Source organism: Columba livia, chromosome 2, assembly GCF_036013475.1.
Source record: "Columba livia isolate bColLiv1 breed racing homer chromosome 2, bColLiv1.pat.W.v2, whole genome shotgun sequence".
In the NCBI taxonomy this organism is placed as follows: Eukaryota; Metazoa; Chordata; class Aves; order Columbiformes; family Columbidae; genus Columba; species Columba livia.
Window position 1 is genome coordinate 62,925,304 of NC_088603.1, and position 19,134 is coordinate 62,944,437.

Sequence of the window (19,134 nt, forward strand, 5' to 3'; positions counted from 1 at the left end):
GCCTCTAGAGGCACTATGAATTATCCTTTCCAGTAATCTCCAAGTGGCTGTTAGCTGATTATTTCTTTTGGGGTCAGAGAACCATCCTCTACTTTACAATCTCTTACAGAGTGGACAATTCAGATGTTCTCATCTCTCTTTTTTAAGAAGTGTGTCTAGTTTATTGCACTTGCCAGACAACTCTTTGGGGTAGTGTATCCCAATCCTAAGATTATCCTATAGAGTTATATGGCTGTCTATATTACAGAAGAAATAATGCACTTTTCTTCCAGCTATACTAAGCTTGCCTCTGCTAAAAGTTTCTCTAAAATATATCGAAAAATATAAGACAAGTCCCTACCACTTTGCAAGTAGGGCAGAAAGTCACAACTTTGGTTTGTTTGACCATAAATTGCTGAAACAATGCAACTTAAAAACAATACAGTAGTACTGTATGACACTGTCAATATCATTTATAGCACAATTTTACGCAAAGGCAGAAGTATCATAAAAAAAGAATATGTCCTATTAGATGCCCTAAAATGCCTTATGTCATAAATAAGTCAGATTTCTTAGAGGAAGGCAATAAAGTTCCAGCAGATTGATTTTTCCCACTAAATAATCACCCTGACCTTTTTCACTAACTTCTCTATAACAGTTCTTCAAGAAGCAAGAAAACACAGAGAGGCATTTGTATGATCCACTCACGTCTAAAACACTAAGAAAATGTAGACGAGCACTGGTGGTACTAGTACACAAAAGACAACATGGAATATGAAACATTTCATGTAGAAGGAAAAAAGGATACTAATCAAAATCTATGGGCTCAATATTTATAAAGGAAGACATTGATAAAATGCTGGATGGAAAAGAAATTATGTAAACAGATTTAGAGATTTTAAAGGTCTCTTGCTAAATGAGTGTACTAGAAAGATATGCAAAACCCCTGAACTGCTTCTGTAGCTTATAAAATAGTTTTTGTCACAGTTGTCATGTAGAAGTTTATAAATTAGTTGGAGAAATAACACCAGGCATTAATTTGGCACTGGAAGAGGTATTATTAAGCTATTTACTGCAGAATTCGTAATTGCTAGGGTTTTTTTTACATTAAAAGTAATAACTTCTACTGGAAATATTTTCTTTAATACTACCAGGCAAAGAGTCTTGTCTATCTAGTGTTCCATCTTCAGTGGATAATTAATGCATTACATGAGAGAAATATTACCGAAGGTCCTTACACACTCAGATTTTTTAAACAATGACAACTAAAGCCTTGGTCTGTCACTTTTTCAATCTAAAAGGAAAAATAGTTCTTTCATAAAGGAGGAAAAAAAAACCCACAGGCAAATAGTTTTATCACGTAAGCAAGGTAGAAAAATTTTAAGAGGATAACCGATGAAAAGAAATAAGCCCTGAAGTGTTAATGCCAGAAGGAACCGAAATTGCTCATTACTCAGTGAAACAAAATCAAAGCATTCAGATTAGAAGATAGCATGAAGGCTCCTAGCACTACTTTGTGGAAATTAAATTTTTTGCTCCTACTGTCCAGCTGCATGAAAACTGTGAATATGCCATGCCAGTGAAGAGTACTTCAACAATGCAGAGGTGTGTTATTGTTATACAGAGGTACTTTATCACTGGAGCTAAAAATTCTATTTTTTCCTTCTTCTGACTATCAAATCTCAGTCCCATAAGGAAGGATTCCTAAGAATATGACTCTCTGCCTTTAAATTAATCCTTGGTATATAGAAAAGCACAGTCTATTGAAGGTTGTCTAGTAAAGCATCAGCTGACCAGGAACCATCAAGTTTCAAAATGTCTTTTGCACAGGTAAGTTATACATAGTGTATTTGTGCAAATATTGAAGGTCCTCATGTGTGGTAAAACCAATAACCCAGTATTCTTTGTCTTTGTGTAGCTAATACTCAAGATTTGTTGTTTTGATTTGAATCTTTGTATGTTAGCACAATGTGAGTTCCATGATTCCTCTGGTAGATGTTTATTCTTTTCATTTTTTTCAGTCATCTCCGTACACAACCAGTATTGCTCTTTAGTATTAGTTCTAAAGTAGTGTTTTGTGTTACTTCTTCAAAGTATAAATATTTTTTATCAGTTAATATTATTCCAGCAAATACAGAGTGTTTCAAAAAGTTGGATCCTATTTCAAAGCAATATATTTTACGATAGTACCATGTTACAATTACACAAAAATTTACAAACTCTGGGAGAGGTATCTAGCAGTAATAACTTGAAACTCTATGCCCTGCCCTTTCAGGTGGTAAGAATTTCATTCACGGACAGTTTGTTATTGTGGAGATACAGTGATTTCAAATTGGGTCCATCATTTTGAAACACCCTGTACTGCTTTGAAATTTGCACTGGGATATGTAGACATCTAGATAATAATAGTACTTCATTTGTCTAGTGTCAGTTTAAAAAAAAAAAAAAAAAAAAAAGTGGTTCATACAGTGGTTCTAAAAAGCACGGTTTAGACTGTCTCCTGTGAACATGGGAAGCTGTGGCTGATTCAGGTCTTCAGCAAAGACCCAATCCTCTTCAATTAGTTTAGCAAATGCTTAGAAGTTGCCCACCGTAGAATAAGTTGTCATTACTCTGCCATCACTTTAGCTTTAGACCTTGCTATTAAAGAAGATGTACTTATTCTTACTCAGTGTTAGTGCCAACCCTGAAATAAGAGCAGTACAATTCCAAAATGCCCCAAAGTTACTCTCTGGAGACAAGGCTGTTGATGACTTATCCTCGATCAATCATCATTGAAGGTCGCCTGTCTTATTTGGCAATATTTGTTCAGTAACTAATAAAGATCAGCCTGAAGTTATTTATATTAGGTTATCATCTCTCCAGGGTGAAGCTTAATCCATTTTGCAATGTTTTTCCCAACAAAACAACATGAGTTTCCCTGTCTGAAAATGAGTTAAGTACATGGTTTCTAAATACGGGATCTGACATTGTTCTTGTTACAAAAAGCAATTTATTCCCCAAAAGGCTTACACTTCAAAGGTTATATAAAAAGGTTCAAATATCAGTGCTATCCATTTTTCAATTACTGGGCTTCCTAACACCACTAGCTTTTGGACAGATAAGCAGTGGTATCAGTTTTCTTATTCAAGATCTCATAGGTTTCCAATTCAGCATCCCAGAGAAAGCAAGTTTATTGTAATACATTTAGCTGTTTTTGAAGCAGAAGTATCCTGATTGTTTCCCAAAAGACTATATGGTATATCAAATAGTATCTTAAAGGGATATTTATGAAGTGCTAGATACTAATGATTGTGATTATTGGTGTAAATTAGAAAGCGTGGCTATGGCCAGGCTTGCTGACCAATTTAAAATTTTTAATATAAAGAAAATAGATTTAATCAACCACCAAAAACTTAAGTACTTTAATGAAATAAGACTATTGTGATATGGTTCTCTCTCCAAGCATTATTACACAGTTGAAACAAACAGTGACGAGAATAATAGACAGAACTTTTGCATAATGTTCTATATGTGCTCATAGTTTCCGTAACAATTAGCTATGTTAAGCTGGAGGACATAATAATAATAATGGCTTTTAATCAAAATGTTCTCTCCAGTCAAGATATAATATCATTCAAGTATAGTAAATAGTAGGTATATTAAAATGTTTATTCTTTTGCTGTCATTTCTGACCTTACTTTATGGACAACACAGCCAAATTTTGATGTATTTTCATTGGTAGACTGTCGTGGGAAATCTTTCAGAGTTATGGATCAGCACTGAGTCATAGCAACGGGTCTAGGGTTTGCTTCTGCCAGGAATTTCTGGGAGATGGAAGAGAAAATACTGATGAATTCTAAGACTGAGTGGGAAGCTTGGTTTGACAGAGCAGTTACTAAATCTGCCAGAAATAGTCACCTGATGCTGTATAAAATTTTATACCTTTTGAAAACAGTAGATTGCAGAAACTCATTGTTTTCGATCTCAGATGAAGGCTGTGGTAAGAAATGATATGTGTTAATCTGAATTTACTTCCAAATTGTGTTTTTTGTTATTTCTGACAAATTATCTTTCATATTTCAATAGGTCAATCAGATTTTGTAGGGCACTATAAAAAAAAAAAAAAAAAAAAAAAAAAAGGAAGAAAAAAGGCAACATTACAGAGAAATTAGAACGATTTTTCAGAACCTGAAATATTGTAATATAAGTAATGTGTGCATAATGGATTAGCAGACATAGCTGGTACAGGGATGTGCAAGGGCATACTTTGTTCAGGAAAGATACAAAGAAGAGTTGTATTAACATTGCACATCAGCAACATTGTGGCCTGTCTTGCAAAAATAAAGAATTCATGGAATAAATAAGATCAATTACGTTTCATGGGAAAGAAATTAGAGAAAGGTTTAAAGAAGAAAGATATTATTCTAGGGTTTTGTTTATATTGTTCTTTGGCTGGAGGAGTGCTTTGCAGTGCTGGTTCTGAGATACTTACTGTCAGAAAGTGTGCAATTCTAAGAAATTTTCAGGAATAGTGAATTAAACTTTGGATTTAAAAACAAATTAGAACAGAATAAAATAAACCACTAATTCATCAGACAGAATTTTGCAAACTAACCTTTGTGATAAAGAAGTCGTATTTTACAGGGTGGAACGTAGTGAACCTTTCTGAGCTTTTAAAAGAAAAAAAAAAATAAAAAAAGCAGAACTACATCAGAAAATAACAATAGAGCTGGAGAAGTTGGGAAACACAAGAAATGTAAAACAGCTGAAGAACTGGTTGCGGGAAAGTCTACCAGAAGTTATTCTAAATGGACAGCTATGAAAAGAAGGGTTTCCCTGGTAGAAGCAAGAATTGATCTTGGGGCTGAATTTGTTCAATGTTTTCATGTGTGACATAGAGAAAATACTGAGATTGTACTAATCAAGTCTGCAGAGAGCAAAATGTTGTCAATCTCAAACAAGATTATGCAGAAAAAGCCAGGGAGGCAGGAACTGAATAGTCAAAATTAGGTGATTTTCAGCAACACAGGATTAAACTTCATTTTCCAGATGTCCTGGATATAAGCTACTCATAATGTGGTTGCAAAAAAAAACAAATATTACTTTAAAACATATTAGTAGAGGTTTATCAATTTGAGATGGAGAAAGGTTAACATGAAGCAAGAAAGCTTGGATAAAACCTCATCTGGAATAATGCTTAAAACTGTGATTTTTTTCCTGCTCAGGAAAAAAAATTAAAACTGAAAAAGTGCAGATAAGCTACAAATGGCATTGTCATAAGAAGCACAATCTACATAAACTAAAAGATGTTGCACCTATTAATAAGGAGGTTGAAAAGATACAGACTGTCATCTATAAATATTTTGTATCAGTCAACACAAAAAAGGGAGAAGATTTATCTAAGCAAAAGTACAGTCAGGTCACAAAATAGTTATGGGATGTAGAATGCCTATAAATAAATACAGCCTGGAAATAAAAAAGGAGATTCTAACCATAAGAGAAGTAGCATTATTTCTAGCTAAGCCAATGCCATAAAGAAATCAAACTGATTTTGAGAGGGAGCTATATAGTTTTTTTTATGTAATAGAGTTGTTAGCCATGGCAAATGACTGGATGTGATGACTCAAAGACTGTTTTCCATCCTAGACCCTATGTTTCTAATGGAAAAACAAAAGACCCACAAAACTGAACTGACAGTGAACTACATCAGGTAAGCTAAAATGAGATTCACTTCAAAAGCTATCAGAGATCGTGAAGAGATTTTTTTAACCTGATCCTAACATTTGGAATAGTAATAAATCTTACTAGAGAATATTATTCGTCCTCCCATTTTCCTTTTCAGCTTTCTATGCTTACATTTTCCTGTTAACCTAAAGCCTGCTTTTCTGTAGGTTTCATTAAAGTATATCATGTTATTGGGGTGGAACAGCTAAACCTTTGTTGCTTCACGTAACATCATCAAGATGTTCCAAAGAGAAAATCCACCTGAGGGAAGAGCACACAATGTGTGGCTAGTCTGAATAAGTTAATACCAGTTAATCTTATTTCTGTTTGATGTTTAGCCTTACCAGCTTCACTGAAATGTGATGCAGAGATACTGAGCTATGAAGGATTTATCTTTTTTAGAAGTGAAGTTACTGAATTAGCATATGGTTTAAGAGCCTGCTTGAAAGCTCTGAATTTATTGAGGATTCCTTCATTTGAAATAATTGTAGAGTTGCTATGGTATTTGTAGCTGCTAAGTTCATACTTAGGTAAGGGTGTAATTACTGTGTAACGTATACGCAGAGGTCATAGAACACAGTTTTGGATTACTTCCAGTTTGTTCCTGTAGGCAAAACAAGAATCGCAGCTGGTAATTGGAGTTTATCTTAATTAATAGCTCATACCCAGGTCTCACCTTAAAATCTATCCTATTGCAACTGATTCAGTTATTTATTTGCAACATTTTGTTCCTATAGCTTCTAAGGCATTGCTACTGCTACTTTATAGGATCAAGTAATCAACATTTATCATTACAATACTATGATTTACATAATGCTCATTTTCACTATTTACATAGTGTTTCTATTCATATATACAATATTTCTTTGTAATTGTATTTAGAAGACATAGGAGTGAGGGTGGCATCAGATTTTTTCATAAAATTATTTGAATACAGCATCTTTGTTCTACTAGTAATGGTTAGTAAGATGAATACACTAGCCTAAATTAGTTATTTTCTTTATTCCATTGATAATTAGCACTAGAGGGGATGGGTATGAGTTACCTGTTAACTCCAATTGCTGTGTTTAGCAGTGCATCCAGAAAAAATACATTAGAAGTCACATTAAAAACATGTTTCTTGTCTCATGTTTATTTTAAGAACTTATCAGCAAATGGGAACTCCTAGCTGTGACAAACTCTCATACTTCACTTTGTTCAAACCTATGTTTATGTTGTACATTGGGCATATCAATACATGCACTACTTCTTGACAGTGTTAATTTCTTCTGACTATAAAAAGTGCCAGTGAGATGTTTACCATGATGATATTGGACCAGTACTAAAGAATCTGTGTTTATATAAATTGCTTCATCAAATGGAGTCAAATTCTGCCACATTCAGAGATACACAGTTTGCTCCATTCAGCGGAATCCAGAAATAATTTGACCCTGTTATTTAAAAAATAATGGAATTTCAGCTTAATACACTGCCTTACAAAGTCATCAATATTTCCACATTGGTTGCTACCTGCATGAAACAGCTACTATTTATTTTTGTATGTTCAGAAACTCTTACTCTATTAATGAATCCTCATGATTGTATCTACTTAAATAAATTGTGTTTGTAGCTTGAAGTAAGCAAGTTCTTGGTGTTCAATTGATGAGTTATACTGAAATATGAAGCTTAACACACTGTAAATTGTTAGAAGTAATGAATATTTAATAGCCCGGATTTGCACACAATGATAACATAATGGTGTGCAGCATATCTGGTCAAATAAATTAGCTGCTCATAATTAACTTAGATACCTTTGCTTTTTATTTTTTTCCCTCAAGATAACTGATGTCTACAGTAAATACTATAACCACAGGACACAGACATCAAAGTACAAGGATAATTACTTCAGTAAACAGGTAAATTCTCTGGTTTGGGATGAGAAGGGAGAGTAGATACCTAGATTTTCAAAGCCTAGGTTTTGCAGGTCGTGAAAGGTCTGAGTAGAGGCCTGCTCCTACATGACTCACTCTGGCAGTAGCCTAGACTCTAATCCTGCCTTTCATTTGTGTCACCTAAAGATCCCATTGAACTCTGCACAAATTACCACAACAAACAAACAGATTACCACTGCAGCTCCTTCAAAAGACAAGTGGAAGAAGACTTCCTGTCTGTGATGGACATGTGATACTGTATTTCACCTGCATATAGCATCAGTTGCTATTGTATTTCATGTGATAACCAGTGCCTCTATAATGGCTGCCGCTATGAAAAGTAGTTGTTAAATATGGAACTAAAATGAGTCTCGTAGACATTCTTAAGCACAGTGGAGAATGGAGTTAGAATTCAAAATTGGTTTTGCAAAATTAGATGGCAATAAAATAAAAGGTTGTAGTTCAAAACGGCTGCAAGGGAAGTAATGCCTTTTGGGATAACCAGCAGAAATTACAGAATGGAGAAGGACTTCTTAATGAGTAGCTCTGGCAAAAGAATCTGTGGGCTCAGGGAAAGATAAGAAACTGAATCTAACTCATCAATGTCATATAGTTGCAGAAAAACAAATGTAATACTGGCTTCTAAAAAACTAGATGTGGAGGAGTTCCTTCATTCTTCTTAAAACTGAGAAAAAAACCCTTACCTTGTATCACAGATGTGGTTTTGAGAAATGCACAAAAGACATGCACAGACAAGACAAAATCAGACTAGACAAACTAGTTTGCGACACAGTTGTCTCAATTGCTGGGAAATATGTACTTTGAGAAAAGATGGAAAGCTTTTGGCTTGTTTTGTTTGTTTTTGGAAAAAAAGAGCAGAGGGAAGACTGTCAGCAATCTTTATGTATATAAAAAGCCTTCAGCTTTGCATGTTGTCATGGAACTGGACCTTCTGCATCCTCTACACAATGAAAAAATCAGTGTTAGCCCATGGTCTACTTTATACTTGTGAGCTCCACTACCAACAGAAGGTGATGGTGTCTTCTTTCAGAGTTTGGTTTTTGATGTTTTCTTTCACCACTTATAGCAGGATTTTTATTTTATTTTACTTTAGGAAAGGTTATTCTACTTAGATGGTCAGTTTCACCTTCAAGTTTGAAAGTGTGTCTGAACTTTGAAATGCAGTGTAGCTGGAAAACAAGTTATGTATTTTCAAGTGCTAGATCCCATGGATAAGCTGTTAAAAATAATTTTAAAAGTCTCATTTGTTATTTTCAGAATTAAGGTTGTCCATAAGTGCTGGTAATATGATGAAAAACTGTTTTCAGGGTTCTTTCTTAGTCCTCACTAAGCCTCTGATTCACCACAAATTATTTGTTTTCCCTTTAAAATCCATTCTCTTCTTTAGCTCTATTATTTCCCTCCCTGTTTTCTTTCCACCACAACACGAAGCCTCCAGGGGAATTTGCTAGATACATAGATGCCTTGGAAGGGATAGGAGGAGACAGATGTAGGTTATCTGAGGGTGTGGGTTGTATGAGAATTTATTTTCAAAAAGAGGTGTGGGTTATCTGAGTAGCAGGCTATGTGCAAGAAAATATGGTAATATAAAACCATTTTAGTTCTATCTGATACGTTCTTGCTAGGCTTGGGAAAGGACAGATTTGCTTTTCTGAAATGTGCATATCTATACAGTTTCATTTCTTTCATGAGAGCAAACGTGTATAATTGTTAAATTTTATTGTTTATTCTTTTTTATATCATGATTTTACATGTGCTAGTAGGTGTAATATTACACAAACTACTTTTTTTCCATTTTATATATTATATTGTGGCAGGTTAATTTTAGATAGGGGAACTAAACGAACACCTGCTATTTTTTTTTTTCTGAAGAAGAGAGATATGATAAAGAAACTTACTAAAAGAGGAAGGGTAATCTAACACAGAATACTTGATATTGAATCAAGAAATATCATTTCAGAAGTCATAGCTCTTCGTCCAGAAGACCCTGAGCATTATTTCCAGATGCTTGATAGCAAGCTTCACTAGCAAATATTTCTATGCTGCAAGTTGATTAACTGTGCAGCGAAATGGCCATCAGACAAAATATTTAATAGGCAATTAATAGATGTAACACTAAGACTCATCTTTTCTTTTATTATTTGAATTTTCTATTTTGACAGCTTTGATTAAATACATTTAAAAAAAAATCAAAATTAACAACCATATTTTACTATGTAACTGTTTCCTCAACTGATGGGAAAGTGTTTGCACTCTTATTTGGCATTAGCCACATCATTATTATCATCACCACCACTACTGCTACTGCTTTATCAATAAATTGTCTTTGGTTTATTTTAAGAAATTAGGACATGTTCTACAAATATATTTAGGAGCTTAACTCCTAATTTGATTCCCTAAACATTGAAGTTATCTTAATGGATGGTATATTAACACTATAAAAAATATGATCTTTTTAAATATGTGCACGGTGAGAACTGCAGGTGCCAAATCTGTTATTTCAGGTAAGGGAAATCAAACATACATTTTGCACTAAAATAAACTTCCATGGGTACTCGTAAGGGTAGAAAGAACATGTTACTAGTGACAAAAAATTCTTCATAAAATGGCTGCTCTATTTTTCACTTCTTAGCCCTGATCCTTTAAAAAATCTGGAAGCTGAAATGTGTAACTTAATTCTGTACCAAGTAGTCTTATGACACATTGCATTTTTGCAGTTTTTTCACATTCTGTCCTTCGTTGACCCCTTTTCCTTTCTCAAAGACACTGATTCCACAGTGATGGAAAGCCAGCATTGCCCTCCATTTTGTACTTTACTAAAAGCATTGCCTGTCCCACTGGAAAGGAGAAACTCAGACAACGTGGTGAAAGGACATGGAAAAATGCTGCTTGCTCGGTCATACATTTCTACAAGTTGGTTCTCTGAGTTCTTCCAGTTTTGTTCCCAGTAGAGCCTTAGTTGAGTGGAAACCTCCAGGTAACACTTGCACAAATATAGTATTTTCAGGTATAATGTTCAATGCCCTTAAAAAAACTGGTGTTTTGTTTAATTGTTTGTTTGTTTGTTTTGCTTTAGTTGCAGTGAGGAATTTTCAGTTTTGCTGAATAGAAATAACCTGATCATATTGAATCCGACAGTCAACAAGACTGAATTACTTTTTGTATTTAGAGTAGGTAACTGAGGTAGAGGCTGGGTGGTGTTACATAGATGAACACTTAGTGGCCTTAGTGAGAATTCACCCAAGTATTCTTGAATCCTAGTTTTGCAGTCCAGTGAATACAGTGCCAGCCATCCAAATGACCCTGTTTGAACTCCATTTCTATGGCATTCATTAACGTGTCATCAGGATAATGACTGGAGCCTTAAATATCTGTTTCTTACACAGACTGTTGTGGTTTCTTTTAAAGGTACTGTGGGTTGTATGCAATTTTTTACCTGTGTTTCTTGTGTTTTGTGAAATGCTGTGTTTTCTCTGTTTTCTTCTTTAACTCCAAATGTTTTTGCAAAGAGAAAAGTCAGAGATTTTCCCTTGTCTTTATACAAAGGTGTAAATCAATACCTAGAAGAATCATCATGTTAAGTGCAGTTATTAAAGTAACAGTAGCATATTACATTGCATTTCTTCTTCTTCCACATTTCTGTCAGGCCCCAAAGTGCTAGACACTTAAGTACACAGTGACATTACTAGGCATAAACAAAAGCAGCTGTGGCAGATGATAAAGAACAAAGCCCTCTAACTAGTTTTTCTAACTTCAAAGATGAGCTGAACAAGGAAGTAATTGCACTTACGGCATTATTTACTGGCTTTTTCATTAAATCCAACAAGGACAGTAATAAACAATACAGGAACAGTAAATGACAGATTTCTATTTTTGATTCATAGTGCTCATCTCAGTGCATATTTAAAAATCTACTACTAGATGATGATTCGTGCTGTGTATCTGACAGCACCAACTAGGACTAAGTCTTCAATGTATTCCATAATTATAATTATTTGGAAAAATGATGAGTAAACTCATTTACTCCAGATTTGTGTCAATAACTGAGAACTGATTTGAAAATATTCTGGTGTGATCCACAGTTTCTTCATGAGCATTTCCCTAAGGGCATAGCACTCCAACAGTGGTTGCATGTGTACATCAGGCCAGAATAACGATGTAATTTAGAATAATATATCTGAAAAGAACACATAAAAGATACATTATTCTAAGAATCTGACAAGTCCTTCATTCACACAATGAACAGTTTGTACTTTCAGCTTATTTATCTTATACGTTGATTTAAATGATTTTTTATTGTTAAAATACTCATGTTTTTGTAAAGTAACCAAAAGGTGCAGAAGAAATAATGATTATTATTTCAGTTATTAGAAATAATTTTTTTATTAGCATCTAAAACATTTATTTAGGACCTACCTGAAAGAGAAATTCTGGCAAGTCTTCTAACGCTTCATGGTGGCCAGGAAGCTTCCTCTCTATATTAGTCTTCCTCTCCACATTGCCAATTTCCCATCTCGACTATAGTCTATAGTCTGTCAGTTCCGTGTCTTGAGAAGAATGGTAGGAATAGAGGTAATTTCTTAAGAAGGAAGAAATTCTGCCTCTTCTCAAAGAGATTTGGATAACTGTGACTTCTGTCTTCTTCTGAGTGCTTATTCCAAATCCTTGAACTACAGACGTAGAAAAAATTTTTCCTTGAATTTTTGATGTTTCTTGAATTATTTTCCTTAGACTGTAATAATGCATTGGGGAGAATTGAAGAGACATGAATTTCAAACATAAACAGGAGAGAAACAGTGATCTAGTAGAATAAGGTAGGGAAGGAGAAAAGTTACAGAGGATGTGAAAAAGAAAAACTGTAATAAAACATGATCTTTCTAACAAGCAGTAAGTTTACCAAAGGTCAGAGCTACCAGTTTCAAACAGATGTAAATGAAAAGAAAGGCACAATTTAGACATAAACATAGGAAAAAAAAAGCTGTAATGATTTTGTGCTATTAATGGATTTTCCAAGGCAGGTAAAGAACAGTGGAAGGAAGCAAAAAGAAACTAGAAGAAAACTCTAAATAGAAGCAGGCCTAATGAAAAAATAAAATACAGTCCTAGTAAAGATAAAGGAAGTATACCTGAGGACATCTTGAAAATCATGTGATTGAAAATAAAAGTGCATGAGTATGTCTTCTATGACAAAGGAACAAGATGCAGTTAAGACCATATGTACCTCCCTGCATCTTATCATGGAATAGTTGAGGTGAGAAGGGACCTCTAAAGGTGGTCCAGTCCAGCTCTCCCATTCAAAGCAGGGTCAACTAGAAATGATTACTAGAAATGATTATTCAGGATCTTGTCCAGTCAGTTGTTAAATATATCCAGGGATGTTTCCACAACCTCGCTGGGCAGCTTGGTCCAGTGTTTGACCACTGTCACAGTAAATATATATTATTTTTTTATCATGTTCCAGTAGAATTTAATATATTTCAAGTTTTGCCCACTGCCTCTGGTCCTTTCAGTGGGCACCGCTGAGAAGAGCATATCTCTGTTTTCTTCACTTCTCCTTCCCCAACAGCTATTTACAGACATTGATAAGATCTCCCCGGAACCTCCTCTAGTCTAAACAGTTCCAGCTCTCTCACACTCTCTTCATGTAGCAGGTGCTCTGAACTATTAATCATGTACACTGAGCTTGAAGGGTCATGATTGCTGGCATGAAGTCCAGCTGGAGGTCAGTCACTAGTGATATACCCCAGGAGTGCACCTTCACTTGACTACCTCCAGGATGTCTAGAGGAGTATGTCTCGTATTGGGGAGCCCAGAACTGGACCGAGCAGTCCAGATGTTTCACACTAGTGCTTAGTAGAGGCGAAGGGTCACCTTGTTTGACCTGCTCGCAGCACTCCTCCTAATGCATCCCAGGAGGCACTTGGCCTTCTCTCCTCCAAGGGCACATTGCTGGCTCATGGACAGCCTGTCCACCAGGGTCCTCAGCTCCTTCTTTGAGAAGCTGACTTCCAGTTTGTTGGCCCCAGCATATACTGGTATATGGTGTTATTCCTCCCCAGTGGCAAGACTTTTGATTTGCTTTTGTCAGACTTCATGAGATCCATGTTAGCCCATTTCCTCAGCATGTCAAAGTCTCTCTGAGTGGCAGACCAGTCTCTCTTCTGGTCAATCAGCCAGTCCTTCCAGTTTTGGATCATCAGTACTGAGGGTGCACTCAGACCCATCATTCAGGTCATTAATGAAGATGTTAATAGCACTGGCCTCCACTACCTGCTCCTGGGGTACATCACTGACCTCCAACTGGACTTCAATCCAGCAATCACAACCCTTGAAGCTCAGCAGTTCCGCCTCTTTGCAGTCCACCTTGCTCTCCTACTTATCTGTTTTGTAATTCATCAATTTGACAGTGAGGGTGTTATGGGAGACAGTGTTCAAAGCCTTCCTAAAGTCACTATAAACAACCATCCACACTCTTCTGCCCAGACACTTTTTCTGTCATGCAAGGCTATCAGACTGATTGCAGAGCTCATCTTAGGCCTTGCAGCTACCTTGTATGGTGGAGCTTGATATGGAGACTTCAAGTAGTGTTTCCCTGTCTGAGGAAACTTCCTTTACATGAATGTATGTAAGAAGAAGAACAGTGTAACATGGAAAGCTATATTCACTCTGAAGGCAGAATTGCTCTAAAGAAAGGAGTAAACTATTCCCTCCCTGCACCTCACAGGAGGTGAATCAAAGCAGTTATCAATGAGGAAGGCGCATGACAAGTGAAGAGGTTTTTGGATTCTCCACTATGTAGTGTGGTGAAAGAATATCTGGTTTAGGAACCAAGAAACTTCAACAAATGGAAATTAGTGCTTGATTGGGCCAGGACAAAATCTCTACCCTTTTTCATCATTCCCGGATATGTCTGCTAATCCAGAAACAGGCAAGATATCTTGCTCTCATGTTATGTAACATTTCAGCTAATACCTGATAGCATTTGGGTTCAGTTCAAGACTGGGTGTTAAGAGGAAGACAACACAAATCCATGTATTTAGTGAGAACTTTTTCACCCACATGTGCTCTTTCACTAGCAATTGCTATACTGTTTGGTCTGATTAAAGGTGCTTTTGCTGAACTCATTAGAAATGAATGCTTTATATTATGTCTTGATTTCTGGTACAGAGTATAGCAATAAGCAGCATCTGCAGCTTGTTTGACTTCTTGGTCTGTCATAAGGCCAAGCATAACTTGGAATGGTAGAAATGCCACTGTGCAATGATAACTCTGTCAGGAAAGATATTTTTTGCCTTGATCAACAAATTTTTCCTGCTGAAAGATATTCAGAATGGGAAGAGGGGCATGTGTTTAGTTTTTTCCCAAGGCATGCCAGGATTCATATGAGGGGAAAAAAGTCTGAAAAAAAGCTACTTTAGAAGATGAAAACATTATGTATATGAGTAAAATTATCAGTCAAAAAGGATAGTGTATTTGGCTGCCTAGTTATTTTTTGAAGGAAAACCAGCAAAACCAAAGTGTTTTTATACTTTAACCTGAGACAAGATACAGGAAGAATTACTAACTAAATAAATCCTTTAAAAACTGTCAGTAAGAAAGTTGACAGCTTATTTTACCAGGCTAGACAAAATAGGATGTTCTCTGAATATTTCTTAAGGAAAGAAGAGGGACAGCTCTGGAGAAGTGGTAGCCAAATTAATCTGGATTGTGCTTCATCACTACCTTTCTCTCCTGTCTTCTTGTGAGAGAAGTGTGTGCTAACACAGTCGTGTCTGCAAATGCAAAGAAAAGAGCTCGGAAGTCCCACCATTTTTTCTGCTACATTGTTTCTGTCTCATCAAGTAATCTTATCCCCAAATTAGGTCAGAGGGAAAACATACCATAGATCCATGGCAAGGATAAATGATCACAATGGCTTTTTTACAAGGTATTGAGTGATTTCCATATTTGAGAGATTTTTAAGTCAACTAGCTTTGGAAGTGAAATTGATACTAAGTGGTCTTTTGAACTCAGACTGGACCAAATGTAAACCCCTTGACTTTGATTCTCACTCTTGGCCTCCACAGGAAGTTTTGAAGCTAAAGTTCAGATGTACAGAATTATCTGATTAAAATCTGCCCTGCCTGTATTATGCGTCCCAGCTTCTGCTGAAAGTTAGAACAATGGCAGAACTATGGTTGTATAGAAGGCCAGTTGTATCGTGGGCTGCATCAAAAGGAGCGTGACCAGCAGGTCAAGGGAGGTGATTCTGCCCCTCTACTCTGCTCTGGTGAGGCCCCACCTGGAGCACTGTGTCCAGCTCTGGAGCTCTCAGTACGGGAAAGACATGGACCTGTTTTAGGGGGTCCAGAGGAGGCCACAAAAATGATCAGAGGGCTGGAACACCTCTGCTGTGAGGACAGGCTGAGAGAGTTGTTCAGCCCAGAGAAGAGAAGGCTCTGGGGAAACCTTCTTGTGGCCTTTCAGTACTTCAAAGGGGCCAATAAGAAAGATGGGAACAGACTTTTTAGCAGGGGCTGCTGCAATAGGACAAGGGGTGATGTTTTAAAACTAAAAGAGGGGAGATTCAGGCTAGGCATGAGGAAGAAATGTTTTACAATGAGGGTAGTGGAATACAGGAAGTTTTCCCAGAGAGGTGGTAGATGCCCCATCCCTGGAAACATTCAAGGCCAGGCTGGAACGGGGCTGTGAGCAACCTGATCTAGTTGATGATGTCCCTCCTCATTGCAGAGGGTTTGGACTAGGTGACCTTTGAAGGTCCTTTCCAACCCAAACTATTCTACGATTTATTATTCAAGAATATTTATATTGTCTCATTTAGACAAGTACTCAGATGCCTAAATCAGAATCTTAAATTCCTCACTTAGGTAATGAGCAAAGTATAAGTTGTGAAAGGACAGCTATAGGCATGTTGTTTATATGCTGAAAGTCAGTCTCCTTGAGCTAACCATTTTGTTGATGTGTTTTTTACAAGCAGGGATCTTAAATTAGAGTCTTAAGTAGTCAGTATGAACTTTACTGTCTATGACAGATAATCGGGAGAATTTGTACCTAGAAGGATTTTAGAGTTACCAACACAAGGAAGACTTACTACACAGGTAAAAAGCCTGAACATTTAGTTCATCCTGTTTGTTTAGCAGTAACAGACGATAGGGTTGGTATACAGACTAGGAACAAAATAATACAAACAGATTTCTGGTTCCAGGACATTTTCAGTTTGTCAGTTACTGGCCTGAGTCTAATGAGAACTCAAAATACTAGCTTTTGGTTTTATAATTGTCTTTTAGAAAACGAAGGACATGTAGAAAATGAAGGAGTTATTTGGAAAGACTTTCAGAAGGAATCTGTGCTGCTGCTTGGAGTCCTAAGAACTCACAGGCACATTATGATTTTCCCAGAGGTGGTATCAACTAGGAAAACAGAGCAGTTGTTGGTAGAATGTGAAGGCTATCATGCAAAGCATGTTTATGTGGTTCAAGTGAGGAAATGATGTCAGGTCCCAGAGTAGTGGGGGAACTTCTCTTCTGAGTATCCTGACTTCCATTACCCTTGCTCAAAGCCACATTAGTCCTGATCATTGTCAGAAGAACCAGGAATATTATCAGTGTAAAAAGAAAATATCTTCAAAATTAATATCCCACAAGATTAATACACATGTGGTTACAATGTGTAATTTTACTAACTGAAATACCATTTACCCTTTTTTTTTTGTCTCTACATACGTCAGCTTAGTCTTGAACTTTAAACGACTTGTGCTATGATTTTTAAAATATTTTCATTTTATTTGTCTCCTTGTCTCTGTGTTCCTGATTAAATGTTTATGCTTCTCATCCCATCTTTTTGCCCTCATGTCCCTCTTCATGATCATTGCTGCTTTCTACATCAGCCATTCTGAGAAACTTCATCATATGGTCAGAAGCCACATCTTCTACTGCAAAAAAAGTTTGCGTTAGTTGGAACCAGTTCAGGACTTGCTCCTAGTAGCTACCCCAGCTCATCTCTGTTCCCTGTTGTTCTTCGAAGTAAAGCTTAACTTTCAGTTTTACATTATTAACCTGCTTTTGTTGTCTTTAGCTGAGATGTTCTTTCTAGGGCTGGATGGTATTTCACCACTTTCCTGAGCTGGCAGGCACACAACAGCACTAGCACTTAAAGAATATTTTCTTTTGTACTAATATAAATAAATAAACTATGTTCTTCAAAGTTGGCAATGTTATTGGATTAGCATATCCTTTAATACCAAGAAAACATGTTGGTAAAATGATTGTCACTTGCCGTCTGTGTTGTGGCTGGCCTACAGTAGACTGTTGTACAACATGCAACACTCAAAGCCCTGCTTAGAAGTAAGTTCCAGAAGTCCAGATAGATCAGCGACATAGATATCTGAGAGCACAGAAAACAAAATCTGTTTATCCAGATATAGATAAATACTTAAATGTAAATTTCAAAATGTTTCTGCGCTTTAATGACACCAGATGTTCAAGGTCATAAAATAGCCCTCTGGCCCTTTCATTCTAGCTCTCATTCAGACCATTAGCTATACCTAAAAGAAAAAGCACAAAAAAGATATTTTGGTTTTCTCAAAATGTACTTGTGGTAATGGAAATCAGAAGAACAGCCTAATTCTTCTGTAACCTATATGTAAAAGAAGAGAGAGATTGTAGTAGGATTTTGTGCCTGGACTTGGTAAATTGGAGCCTTTGACTATTATTTTAAATGGAGCTGTACAGAGGGCACCCAATTGTCCCAGCTAAACCTGCTCGCAGCTTTTTTGGCTTTATCATAAATTAGGAAGGTGCTTCAGCTCTAGGTCCAGAAATCTCAAATCAGGTGCAAGCTGAACTTTCACATAAATTCTGCTTCTAGCCACCCTTTTTGTCAAAAAAAGCTCAAAAATGCAAACTCAAAATGCTCAATATTCATAAGGCCATTAAAATGCCCCAAATTTATCATTATTTGAGAACAAACTAACAGCTATCTTTTGAAATGTTCAGTTTGCGAAACAGCAATACAAATGTACTCTATCACATATTTTTGCTGAAAACTGTTAGTTTAAATATTATTTTTTTCAGAAAATGCTGCTGCGGTATTTATTTCTTTGTATAAATGTGAGATGATAGAAAACTGATGTCTTTCCCTGAAAACAAATGTTTACAAATATTGAAGTCCATAAATCTGTAGGGGAAACAAAATACAGGAAATTCTTGTTAATGCAGTACATTTTCTAGTAATTTTATAGTCTAATTTTCAGTGGTTCCCTACAGAATGAATGCAGTTCAGAAGGCAATTCTATAAAGTACTTTGTGGATAACTATTATCAGCTAATTATTAGAAATTGCATGTTGTTGTTAATTGCATAAATAAATTGTTTTATCTGAAAGCCATTAAAAAAATGTTTGGTGTTTGAAGCATATATGGTTTTGATGTTCCTGTATAAAACATTTAACTGTTTAGCTCTAAAATAATGGCATGGTGCTTTAAACCATTTTTTTTTTACTCTAATGCATTGAAAGGGGAG